The following is a 14,714-nucleotide window of genomic DNA, read 5'->3' on the forward strand; positions in this document are numbered from 1 at the left end:
AAAATTATTAAATACCTATTTTGAATATTTTGACAACAACATTAAAACGTGTTTCGAATACTCAAACTTCAGCATTTTACGAGTACTTATCATTTTCTTACCTTTACATGCTTTCTAAAATATTGTTAAAAGTTTTATAAGAGGACTTTGATATCGAAGTTGAAGTTTAATATTTAAAAGTTCAGGCAGCGCCGCAATCACTACATAAATATAATAAAACCACAGTCTAAAAAACCCTCCTTTAATACAGAATATAGCTATAATTATGCAAATATCAAGTTTTTTTATTATGTACTATGTTTCTACTAATATATATTATAGATAATTGAATATATTTTGTTATTGATTACCTATTATAGTCATGAATATGGAATCATACCATGCTTTCAATAGAGGCTTATATTTCCTGAATATGCTGCAGTCTACATGCGCCCATTTGTGGATGATCAAATATTGATTTTGGATTATTTGCGACTAGCCTAAACTGATAGAGTAACTATTGAAACAGGTGGAATTTTAAGAATTAATTTAGAAACATCAATAAAGCTTATGTACTCATCAAGATAAATAGATGTATTTTAATGTATAGCTTTTACATATGCAATATAATTACATTCTGCTAACACATAAAATACTATGCACATAATCCAAACATATATATATATATATATATATTATAACATATATTATGTCTGTAATATTTTTTAACAAATTTATCATTTTTATCATTTTTATGTTGACGTAGGCAGGCATATTGCGGTTGTCAAATTTTAAAAGGTCACTAAGAGGGAAATTTTTGCTTATTATATGTAATAAATTTAGAATCGTCGTTTAATCGTAGTAATTAATCACATTAGATATTATCAACACGTTTTGAAACTTAAACATTCTACCTACTATGTTGGGAAAATGCAAAAAAAAGGTATATTATGAAACTAAATTTGACTTTAAAATCACATATGACAAATGTAATATTATAAAAATACTATTATAAAATATATAAAATCCTATTTATCATTCATATTTCACGGTTTTTACCAAATTGATGAAACGTTTCGTCAAAATTCAACGATGTAAAAGTATTTCGCCTTTTAATTTTTGTACATGTAAAAAATAAAATATTTCGCTGAATTTGGACGAAATATTCCAATGAGAAAATTTGTCTATATCGAAAATTGGAAAGTTTAATAGAGCGGTGAGTACTGACACAGCTTCTATATACTAGTAACTATTATTAATAGAGAAATAAAAGCAATACGAGTATAGGATTTAATATTTTGTGTTAATTTTTTAATAAATAAAAAATATAAATATAAAATTAGATTTTATTACTACAATTAAATAATATAATACCGTAATATATTATAATACTTTTTTACTATAAATAAACCGCTAAAAGGGAACAAAACACTATGCCATCTTACAACTTAATGAGATCCGAATAGCGCCATAAATAAAAATAAATTGTAAGTTGTCTCAAAAACTAAAATTGTAATTGTATCGTAAAAATAGCAAAGTCAATCTGTTATTACCAAACAATCAGATTTCTATCACAACAAGATAAAACGTAAAATCATATGAGTCATATCAATTCATAAACTATAATATGGCTTGTTGGATATAGTTCATTTGTATGGCAACCCAATATAAAAAAAATATTGAGCGGCAAAAATACATTGACAGCTCTGCGACTTAAAGTCTGGCGTTGTTGAGTTTTCGCTTTTGAATTTGTTTATAATTTATACTGATACCTGTATCTCATGTTTCCAAAATTTGGTGTAAAGTGTATAGATGTAAAGGGTAATGATGGAATGATATTGGTTTACATTGGCGGGGCACCAAACGGAGATTCGGTGAGGATTAAAAGCAGGTCAGTTGACCCATCGTGCCGAATTTCATAAGAATTAAAAAAGGTGGTTTCCATGGAGAGCCACATGGAGTTCGACTTGATAGGGTACATTGCTAGTAATGGATTAGTTAAACTCCATTACTAACAAACCCATTTCTCCTACCGATTGGGTTATGTACTAGGGTATTTAGAATCACTTGATATGTAGGTACTTGGATTAGGCTACTCGGACTTTCAACACTCTAGGCAGTGACGAGCGAATCGGACACACGAGGTTTTTATATTTTTAGATTTGTACGAGGAGACACATTAATGAATCACGGTGATAGCCGCCTTAGTTTACTTCGGGTTCCTTGGTCGCCATCATTGTCTTTGTTATTTGGGAATCGAGTTTCCCGTGGTAAATAAGGTTAATTATGTTAAATAAATTCTGAATTTAAATTTTATGTTCTGTATTTTTTTTTATACCACTAAAGTGGCAAACAAGCATATAGTGCGCCTCATAGTAAACGGTCACTGTAGCCTATGGTCGCCTGCAACACTAGGGGTGTCACGTGTGTTTTGGTGACCCTGAAAAAACCTTAATATACCTTTTTTGAAGAATCCCATACTGTAGTCTCTAAGGAAAACCAGGCAGGCAAGTCAGCAGTCGGCAGAAAGCTCATTCCATAGCCTGAGCATTCGCGGTATTAAATTCCTTTGAAACCGATGGATGAATTCCCTGTCAATTGTGTAACAGAAAAAAAGAAATGAATACAGAAAAAATTTATTCTAATATTATAAAATAAATAATGGAACATATGTTACGCTGTTTGCTTGTAAACTTCGACCTCCCTTAGACGAGGGTGTTAAGACTAAGTGAATAATAATGAGAGCACAATGTTGTATATTGTTTATTCCAATATAGAAGTCTAAAGTAAAACTATCTGTAACCTGTGGCTGTGCGTGTGTGAATAAGGATAAAAAGTAGCTTTTGTGTAATATAAGGACTTAGTTTCATCTATGAATTAAAATTGACTAATGAACATCTTTTTATATATGCAACTTAGATTGGCAAACAAGCTGACGGCCCATCTGATGAAAAGTGATAGACATGAGCAGTACTATGTGCATAACAGAGTATACTGTTTCGACCATGATACCCCCCATACGTTGCCCTTCCTGAGGATCCAGGTGTTATTCTTCTATATCTTGTAAATTTTTACAAACCTTTGCATTTATAATATTATTCGCAATATATAAGTAATTTAGAATTTTCTTTCGTAATATTTATGTAACGATAAGTACCTATCTATGCAGACTTATCAATTCATCAGAGAGTTCATTAAAGTAAATTTTGACTAATACATACCATATATAATATTATTGAATATTATATACGTATCTACAATATATTAGATTTTTGACGGCTACTTGGTACTCGTAAATTAAAAAAGTAGGAAAACCAATTATATAGACCGCTTATTGATGATGTATCAAGGTAAAATATACACCACTTTTTAAATTATATCTTCGAAAATATAGCTATGAAAACTGTATCAAATTTGGTGTAATAATTTTTGTATAATATTCGTACCAGAACAAACGTACAGACAGATACGAAATTTCTAAAAAAAATTATTGTAACATTTGTAGGCCTTATTAAGACTTCTCATATAAATTTATCTTAAATATCTTCCATGTAGTGACATTGTCTAGTTTTAATTTTATTATAAAATCGTCAAAAATGATTAATTATGCAATGATTTTATGCACACATTTTAAAATTTAAAATTCAAATGAAGGTGCAAATTACAATATATTAGCGTCAATATCTATAATTACTGAAACATTCATCATATCACGTCATTATCTGTTCACTGCTTAAACATAGATCTCCCGGGGGTTTTTCCAGTAGTTGCCACGCTCGGCAGGCGGGTTGGCAACGGCAATTAGGCTTTTGGTGACGTAGAGGAATGCTTTCGACTAAAACATTAATTACCTCTAAATTAAAACATCCATTATAAAATTAATGTGTAATTAGTAAAATGACTTCACCATAACTTCGCCTCTTAATAATGTCATTTTCCTGAGAGAGGGAGAATACAGTGAAAAAAAAATCCAAGTTTTATTTCGAACATTCTGTGCTTTGATACTTTCATTCCTTTTGTGTAATTGGACTAGAAAGAACAAATTACCAAGAGGGAATCTTCAAATTTCTTCATTTACTTTTGTAATAGGATAATAATTATTGTCTTTTGAACAAGTGTAATGGATTTGTTTTTGTTATCAGAGTTATTATTTCTTTTGCCAATCACGATTACGTTTTGTATTTTTAACGAATCCTTCATTCTTGGGTTACTTTATTAAAAAATGCTTATATTTACAAGCTGAAATCGAACTCAGTAACATATCTTTATAGGAGTATAATAAATAGTAAAATTGAATTTTTCTCAAACAATATTTCAGAAAAATATTTAGTTTCACTTTTAAAATACTTTCTTAATATGCAATTAATATTGATTTTACACTGTGTTATCATAAAAAGATTAGTAACAGCTACTAATTATAAAAAAAATAGATATCAAAATGAGGTTTTTAACCGTAACCATCTCTATCCGTCCCTGTATGTATCTCTGCCCTTATATCTATCTTTAAGGCGATCTGTAAATGGCCTTTACTTTTTTAATTATTTCTTCAGTATTAATCTCCATTTTGTATCAATTTGAAATCTTTTTTCACTAGCAACTATTATAATATGTTGGCATGTGGATTTAAAATAAAAAATATATAACATTATATAAAAACTGTAACACGACTTACGAATCGTTTTGGCAGAAATACGACGATTTGACTCTCCAGTATGTTACTCGCTAAGCCTACATTTCACCGACCATATTCGAATTCAACCTGTCAAAAAGCGAGCTTACCGTCCTTTCATGGATTAATAAGATTTGATGACTGTGTTTTCATCGTACAGTTTTAGCGTCTGTTACATTTTTACAAGAGTACGTTACAGCACATTGTCTTTGTATTTGGATTTCTTCGAGGTTTCTAGATCGATCTTAATGATTCTTAAATTTCATTATTAATTTTATAAAGCACAGTTTTTATAATGTTGTCTTTTCTTTTTTATTAATGACACAATAAAGAATTATTTGAATAATTTGGTGTGATTTTTAAAAAGGTTCAGATTTAGAGATAGTTCTATGCTGCTTTTGTTATATTTGAAATAGGAGCTTTTTTGTATAAAAATATATATCAGTACGGATCCTTTATATTATGTATTAATTCTAAAATTCGTGCAATACTAAAACGTTATTACCCTAACAAAATAAATGTTTCTTGATCTGATAAAGGCAGTATTATTGTGCCTACATATTTCATAAAACATTTCTAATGCGTACTACGGCCGAGTACAAAGGGATTTGCTCGGGAACATAACTTTATTATGTAAAATCTCGGCTCACTTTAAATCATGCTGGCCGGTAAATAGCTCATGAATCGCATGGAGGCGCTTTTGCTAAATAATAAAAGTGAGTGGAAATGAAGACAAGGGTAGTCAGTGGCCTGAACGAAATGTTTAAATATTAATTTTATTTGTTGTCTAATACATTGAATTATTAATAATATACACTAGGAATATATTTATTTATTATAATTTTATATTATAAAAATAAAAATCTATATATGCTCATATCTATAAGCCCTTTTGTAGTAGTCAGAGCTATTTGTTACTTACATTTTGATTATAGAATATCTTCTTATATTTTAAATTAGCAACCAAATATATATTTATAAATATATATTATATGGACATGTTGAGTGATATTATTGTCACTTAACATGCTCATTATTTATTACTGAATATGTTTAAATTTTATAAATATGTGTGGTACTGGGTACAATCTGACATTTCATCTTTTGAAAAGTGATAATTGTCGATACATAAATGCGAACTTAATGTGTAATGTAATATCCTTCTAATATTATTAATGCGAAAATGGGTTTATTTAATTGTTAGCTCTTAGCGCTTTAACGACTTTACCAATTACTATGACATTTGGTATATGTACTTATATGGAACAAAGAAGGACATAAAATACTTTTTATCCTGACCGCAATATCAAGGGTTAAATCTAGTAAGTTAATAATTTTAGATAAAATCACAATTAAATTCTAGTATAATTTACATTTTTTGTATAACAGAAATAGAAGAAAATGTTTTCTAATATTTTATATCATCATAACATTTTGCATTCGCATCGCATTTAGCGAAGTAAAAATATGTATACAATTATATACATCTCTTTAATGCAATGCTAAAGGGTAGCATTATAGCCACTTAGTACTGGTAATATCATACATGATCCATTAGCGGAACATTCACTACTGCAGACACTCGACTAAGATGCGTGTGTGAAACTACTCGTTCTAGGAAATAATTCCAACTACAGTTCCGGGGGCAACGTTCTTTAAACTGAATCGGACGGTGATGATATTTGTATAATACATTTAGAAATAATTAGAAACTTTTATTGATGTAACGATATGAGAATATATAAGTTATTCTTATTAATTATTATTATTAAGATTATAACGTAATTCATTAAAATGCACTAATTTGAAAGGTTCATAATATTTTCTTGTTACATTCTTTTATTATATAATTCATGTATAAGATACAAGTATATTTTTTATTTATTAAATTCAGTACTAAAATAGTCACTATATAAATAAATATTATATGTTTATAGTACTTTTACATTATGACTACAAGTTTAATTTACTAGAGTGTGATTTATTACTATATTTTGACAGTAAAACGAAAATAGTGCATGATGTACGAGCAGAGGATAGCGAGATTAGTTTTATGTTTACTTTCGAATCATTTCGAGAAATCTCATCAGGGAAATAACAGTTTCATAGACTGTTTATTGAAATTATAATATAATATAATATAGAAAAAGCAAGAAATTATAATTATAATATAGAAAAAGCAACTGGTTCATATATCATTTTATCAATTTATATATACAGTAAGTAAATTACCTATTTACATATCCAAAACACAATAAAAATAAACATGTATGAATATGAAATATTATTATTATTACAAATTTCGCAGCATTATCTGAGAATTTTTACCTTATTTTGTTTATTCATAAAAAATAACAGTCAATATTAGCATCTTTGACAATGTAAGAGTTTAGACTATATGATTTTTACCTTGATAATAACATTATATACGTAGTATTTTATATAAGTCTATATAAATTTAAAAGGTGCCTGTCCTTATAACTGAAATAATAAAACAAAATATAAAACATGTGGATTATTATATAAAAAATATTTAGTAAAATACGATATTTTTAAATACAAGATTTTTAGCTATTTTTAGATAATGTAATCGTTTGTGATACGAAGAAACTTGACGATTAATTTTGTCTAATTCCCACTCAGTTATACGGGGTTAAGCCTACATAAAACTGTGAAAACAATACGTGCCAAAGCTTAAGTAAACTGAATTAACAGTGTAAACATAAAAGCATAGAAACTAGAATATACAACGTTAACGTTGTCACAGCGGCTCACTATTAGCAAAGTTTACGCCGTAACCTGGGTTTACATTCATAAAGCACTTTGTTACGCAACGGATCAGACTTAAAGCAGCTACAAGTATCTACACGCTACTTATAATATATTATGTGAGAATGTAGAGTTACTCTGTAAATAGTAGTTCCGTCATTAGGAATGAATGAATATACCAATACGTTAAACACGTTGCATTGTCGCAAACCACGCGCGTTTAGTGGCTCAGTGCTTTGTTACACGTGTGTAGTATAAAATTTTAGTAAACATATATCTTTATTTATGCGAATTTAGGATTGTATATATATGTTGAATATGTTGCATTCTCACAGACCACAGAAATATGTAAATACTCAGAGTTCATTCCTTTATTTTTATGTTTCTTTTCTTTTTGGAGTATAAAACCTATGTGTAAACCTTAAATTATATAGATAGACTATCTCCATTAAATTCATTAAGTAAAGTGGGATAACTTTTACATACATTTTTGCGTGATAAATAGTTTTGACTCCTCTATAATTTCTATGTTTGGCTTATAAATTTTGCATCTTTTTAATGTGTAAAAGCACATTTTATGTATTAAATAATTGAATAGGAATACTTTGAGTGTGTAAGTATATAAAACACTGATAAATAAAACGAGTCAGCTAATTTGACAATTAGCTGACAAAAAGTAGACCTGTTTTTAAGACTCCATGCTCTATGTATATAATCTAAGGTGTAAACATGCGATTCCATGTTCTAAATTCAAATATCGCTTTTTTACGGAGAAATACATATTCATTGCATTTCAAAATACAAATATTTCTCAGAAAAAGTACCACACACACACACGTTCACATTTTCTTATGATTTTCAGTTTTTAGTAAGTATTAAAAATATCTTCTTGTTTTGGTGTTTATGTTATGGTTTAATACACTCGTGATATCCCCTTCATATTCCGGTGTTCCCTTAACTCTTCCAGAAATAATCTTGAACTAAAATAAACACGGACCGTTTCTTGTTATAGATGTTTTAGTATTACGGACGCTGAGAACGAAGTTGGCTTACTGTTTAAATTTTGCTTCTGTAATGAAACAGAAACTTTCCTTTCTGGGTGAATGTGCTTAATTTGAGGTTTTAATTGGCATATTTGTGTTTCACAGAGTCAGCACTGCGGTTTGCAGCATGACCTACGACAAGCTAGGAAAGTTGAAATCGTTATGTGAACCATCTAACAGTGTCAAGATTAAATTATGGTATGCTAATTAGATATAAAATATATTTGCAAATTTTCCTAATAGTAAATGTGATTGTCTAAACTAGCATACTTTATTGTTTACTTCAGTCGTTCACTTTTGGCAGAATGGTCGTGATCTTCATGACGACGATGATGATTTGTCAATGAGGCTCTCCTTTGCCATTAAAGTTTTCGCAACGTGTCTCTATTTATATCTGTTCACGGCCGAGCGAGGGAATTCCAGACTGTATACAATAATACCAATAAATTTATTTCTGTGTCTTGTAACTACCAATATTTTAAACATAAATAAATCGTACATTAATTTGTTCATTCAATAATTCATTCATTCAAAATGTCAGTGATTTTCACAACTGGGAATAAAATATATTATATTCTATTACCACATTAAGTAAACAGATAACAATGATATTTATTAGCGAATATATTTAGCAAAGTTCAGTATGTTTTACAAATTCAATTTGTCTCAGATAATGGTAAATGTATAGTTTTATACAATATAATAATATATATACAGCAACACAGTTACAGTTATAGTTTAATTTTGAAGTTTGTTTCTAGTATTCTGAAATACATAATGGATAGGATACCTGTCAGTTCACGAAGCAGGACAAACATAATTAATTAACGTTTGTTAATTTACCAACCACTGAATACAATTTAACGTAATCCTGTAATAAAATCGAACAATAAATAAACGGTACATTTAAAAATTTATAATGTTATTCTATATATTTTAATTTTTACTTTTAACATTTACTAATTGATCTAAATGACATTTAATTTAATGACAAAATAAATATATTTTTAAAATGTTGTACAAAATTTGTAAGTTTGTAAAATAAAACTATGGCTCACTACACGTTTTGGGAAACTGTAAGTGTGGTGAGTAATTTTCAAATAAATAAATAAATAAATGATTACCTAGTATTATCTAATGTCTGAAAAATGGTATAATTGTTAATATTTGACATATTGTATATATTTCAATAACTTATCTTATAAGTCTATTTCGCATTATGTATAAGTAGAGCGTATTCAATATTCAAAAAATAAAATATATTTATTTCAATATATATTCATTCAGTATTTATTAAGACGTAGATTTATGCCTCGAGTTATTGAAGTACAAAATGTTCAATATGTTGAATATAAGACGGCAATTCGTTATAAGTGGTCCCGTGTAAAGTTGTGGAGTTTATGTGAAAAGTTGTAGACAAACTGGAGCTTCCAGTGCTGGCGGGAAACTTGAGGACAAGTGCCAGGGACGTGACACTCCCCATTTAGTGCCCTGCTGCTCGCAACTAGACATCCTGGATACTATGCAGATGAAAAAGAAAACACAATTCACATTTAAAAGGTTTTTTTTTTCTATTACCATTATTTTTTCTTCCTTCCTTCTTATTTATGTCGCGTAATTTAATATTTTATTTTACTAAGGAATTTTACTGCAATCTGGACAAGATTAGTATATATGTAACCAATACGAAAGTAGATCCTTGCGTTTAAAAAATAACTTTGTAAACTGAATTCCATTTAAATATGAATAATACAATAATTTGCACATATACTACAATATATCGTCATAGTCGTAGTATGTAATATTTGTCAGATCCGTCAGTATTCTACGACTATGACGATATATTCATTATCTTTAACTGCGGCTTTGTATATAAATAATCTTATTTAAACATCCGGGATATGGTCCAGTAACTCATACTCGTACTAAACATCAAACTGTATCCAGCCGTTTAGTAATTACTAAGAAATAAATATTCAATCACACATAATATCAATATACGTAGTATATAGCCTTACTTCAGTGACAAAGTATACACGTATGTAGTTTTAAATTATTATTTTTTACATTAAATGTTATTCTTTTTTGTAAAAGTAATTATTGTAAATTTGAGCTTAACGTGAATACGATTTAAATATTATTACAGTCACAGGATAAGGGTAGGTTATAATAATTATAATATTTTATATTCAAATTCATTCTTACTAAAGGTTTTAAAAATTATACCCTTATCTGTAAAAGGATTAATTAATGAGCGTTATTTTCCGTCTGTTTGCCTATGATATGAGATTACTCATTGGGCCATCACGAGCTGTATTAATTATGAACAAAATTTTAATATAACAGATTTATTTGTTGGTTTGATTACTGTAGATTTTATATAAAACGTTAATAATACTTACATTGGTGTACATGGATGTACTTTCCACACGTTATTATTATTTACATATTTTCTGAATGGTCTTATAATTAGTTTTTATTAAGAAAAATTAAATTATAAATCATAATATATCAATATTAAAACTTGTAACAAATTATATATCAAGGAATTTTCCCCCGCAAACTCTCAGCCTGTGGAATGAGCTCCCTATCGAGGTTTTCACCAGAGACTACAGTATGGAGTTCTTCAAAAAGGGTATTTACAGAACGCTACAGTGACCATTTACCATCTGATGAGTTGTCTGCTTTCTTGCTACCTTTGTGATACATAAAAAATATTATTCAGTAAAGATTAAATAAATATACAATAAAATATATAAAAAAATAGTTTAGGCGCATAATGCAACTTTGCTCTTACGAACGGTATGTTTTTACGAGAATCGGGCTACTACGCAATTATAGTTATTACTCAGATAAAAGGACGGGTTTAGTAGCATCTGTATAATAGTTATAAATCCGTCTCATAAATACAATGTGGGCTTTTAAAATTTATCGTACGCCGTTATAGCACACGGCACGATTTTATTGTCACGATGATATTAGAAAACAAAAGTTAAATGAAGACGTATTTAACTTAATTTTTTACGTATTTAATAAGGTAACGGTATCGTAGACAACAAGATTATATAATGAACAAAAATTAAATTAATTAGATAGGACTATATATGTATACCTAAGTATATTTTAACTAAAAAAATTAAGTCGAAAACATACACATAAGTCAATCCTGTTTATCTTACAGTTAAAATATAATATATACTTACGGCACTTTTAATAATAAAATTGAATAGAAATCGCATTCCCAATATTGAATCGTAACAATAAAGTCGTGTAGTACCGCGTCGCGTTAATATAAATTAAAGAGCTCAATAAGAATACGCACAAATAAGTTCGCGTGCAGCTGTTAGAAAGAATGATTTAGTAAATCATAGTAGGGTATCAGTTCTAAAAATATTCAACCGCGTTAGTGGCGATGCCCGTTTCAATACAGGAAAACGTTTACGAGTTTTGTCGGTGCGTAAAAGATAGTACATCCACCGTTAATGACTGTCTATATTTATTCTTGTGTATGTTATTTTGGTTGCAACGTAAAAGCTCATGTAGTTTCATAATTATTCATGTCGGAGTATTCCGCAGTTGCATTTTACGACCGTAAAATAACACTTCCAATATATTAGTGATGCATACTATATCCTTACTAACACCATAAATGTGAAAGAGCGTTTGTCTGTTACTATATAATGCCTTAAATACTCAACCAATCACTATGAAGTTTGGTATAAAGATACCATATGTAATAAAGAAAGATAAAGCCTTTTTATTCTGACCAGTAAACATATCCCGGATGAAGTCGTGGGTAAAAGCTAGTTAGTACCACAGATAATACTACTATACTGTACTAGTATTAGTACATAATAATAGGAAATTAAGATTATGAATATATGAGAGAGTCCATCATACATCCACTCTCTGCAACATATTTAACGGAACCGCCTTATAATGGTTACCATGCTGGAAATATTCTTCTTCGCAGATTGTAATTTTTATACACGTTAAGTTTTATGGCCTCATTATAGTTGCTGTATATGGGAATATAGTATAGTAGTTTCTCGTCTGGCTTTCTGCATAGCAGTTCAGAACCCGAGGTATCATCTTGTGATCGCTGATTAGAAGTCTTTTCAGAAGCCTCTGTTTCGATAATCTTGCCCCACCAAGGGTCCTATCATGCCTTTTTAATACTACCGCTATTAGTTTCGGACTCCTTATTTCATATATATAGCTATCTAACAAATCTAGTGTTAATTCCATTATTAGTTCTGTGTGGCATTGTTGTGTTAGCTTGTCAATTCTTCAAACTACATATATAGATTACAACAATTCTCCAGATCTCCTTATTTGAGACTTTATAATGTAGCGAAACTTCAAACATCGGGCCATTGCTATTTCAGCACGATGATTTATCGTGCTATATCGGTCACTTTTGTTCTTCTCCGGATATCCTCATTTGAGATTTTATGAGCGAAACTCCGAGCATAGTTCTCTCCATAGCTCTCTGAGCTACTAAAATATACCTATATTTTAGAATATTATAAGGAATTTAATTTAAATCTATTTAGCCGTTTAATGCTTGTAACTCTGAAGAAGACTGATTAATAAATATTAAAATATCTAAAGATCTTCACAAACTTCCACATTTATAATACTTAGTAGTATTCCACGGACATCGATCATTTCCGCTGACATTTTAAACTATATTTCCTATTAATATTCGATACTAACTGGCAGCCGCTGCTCAAATAGATTTTGATAATAACTCGTTGCTAACATTGGATGAATAAAAGATTTCCGATTAATAATGACTTGCTGCATTATTTATAACCTCTACGTTGGAACTTGGAAGTGTGATCACAAATTCCAAATGAACGATTGTCTACGATTTATTGAACATTGTAGCCCTGGCTTAAATAATGTATATTGATAATTCCAAAACAAAACGCCTTTGTATTTTGCATTGTGTGTTGATACAACTAGTAAGATTATTATAAAATTAACTATCAAATATACTTATGCATTTTTTTAATATCAATTAATAGACTTGACGTGGTATAATTATTTACTTATTTTACACTTTATTGTACCAAGTAAACAAATAATAAATGCAGTAAATATTAATGAGATGTGATACAAAAGGCGGCGTTATCGCTAAGCAATATCTTCCAGACAACCTTTATGGTTTATTACAAGAATTTGACAAATAGAAAAGAAAATTTTGAAGGATTTTTTATATTTTACAAACAAATATGACGACCCAACTGATGAAAAGTAGTACCTAAACGTGATAAGTAAAAAATTGTACCTATAATATGGCAATATTGTAAATTACTAATATTATAAACGTAACAGTCTGACTGTTTGTTATCTTTTACATCATAACTGCTCAGATATCATGAAATGAGAAACTTGTAGTATTCGGAATGTAGATTGATATAAGTTATTTTTATTCCAGTCAACAGTATGTTCCTGTCACGCGCATAAATTTATGACGGTTTTAAAAATAATACTAAAAGTGTTGCTAAAACATTTGATAGTTTGATTATTTTGAAATGAAAACTTCTTTATATACGTTGAGTACTTTTTGGAATGAGGAAAAAGCTCTAGGAAAAAACCAAAAATAATGTTTACAAGTTCGTGAAGCTAGAAATTTTTCACTTTCGATGTGTGATGTGCAGTCTTACGATTGACTGGTATTTTTTTTATATGCCATTCCGAACCAAGTTGGACAAGTTTGAGTATATTCATCCAGTTTATTCGCATAGGCGGCAAGCATTTTTGTTTTGTTATAGCTCCCACTTGATATATTGACTGTTCACCAAAATTGACTATTTTATTATAAGATATACCAGTATATATATTTTTTAATTATATGTATTATTCTATTAATATAAGTTATTGTAGTTTCTAAAAATATTTCATCATCATAATATCAGCCTTCAATTGTCCAATGCTGAACATTAGCCTAATATAAAGGGGATTTTGCCAGTAGTTGCTGTACTAAGGGATATTTTAATAGAGACGCAGTTTCTATAGTCACCTCTTAAGATACCAATTGGAAAGGAAGGAGTGACTCATTCTACGCCGGAACCACACGGCAAATATTTAAAATTATAAAAATGTTTAGGGATATCCTAAACCTTTACTGATATCATAAATGTGAAAGTAAGTTTCTTTGTTTGTTACAAACTCAAATTTATAATTTGAGTTTGTTACCTCTTACAATCTTAATGGCTTAATCAATCACTATAAAATTTTATATG

At 29.1% G+C, this 14,714-nt stretch overlaps 1 long non-coding RNA gene across 1 annotated transcript; it reads left to right on the top strand.

The window, feature by feature from the left end:
- The first annotated feature begins 974 nt into the window (after nucleotides 1-974).
- On the top strand, nucleotides 975-9,660 carry LOC116413399 (uncharacterized). The gene is made up of 4 exons (XR_004224086.2): nucleotides 975-1,195; nucleotides 2,140-2,258; nucleotides 8,566-8,658; nucleotides 8,765-9,660. It is a non-coding gene; the product is annotated as an uncharacterized LOC116413399 (long non-coding RNA).
- The last annotated feature ends 5,054 nt before the right edge of the window (nucleotides 9,661-14,714 follow it).

The sequence above is a fragment of the Galleria mellonella genome, unplaced genomic scaffold (assembly GCF_026898425.1).
Source record: "Galleria mellonella isolate WM207_F2 unplaced genomic scaffold, CSIRO_AGI_GalMel_v1 utg173, whole genome shotgun sequence".
Lineage (NCBI taxonomy): Eukaryota > Metazoa > Arthropoda > Insecta > Lepidoptera > Pyralidae > Galleria > Galleria mellonella.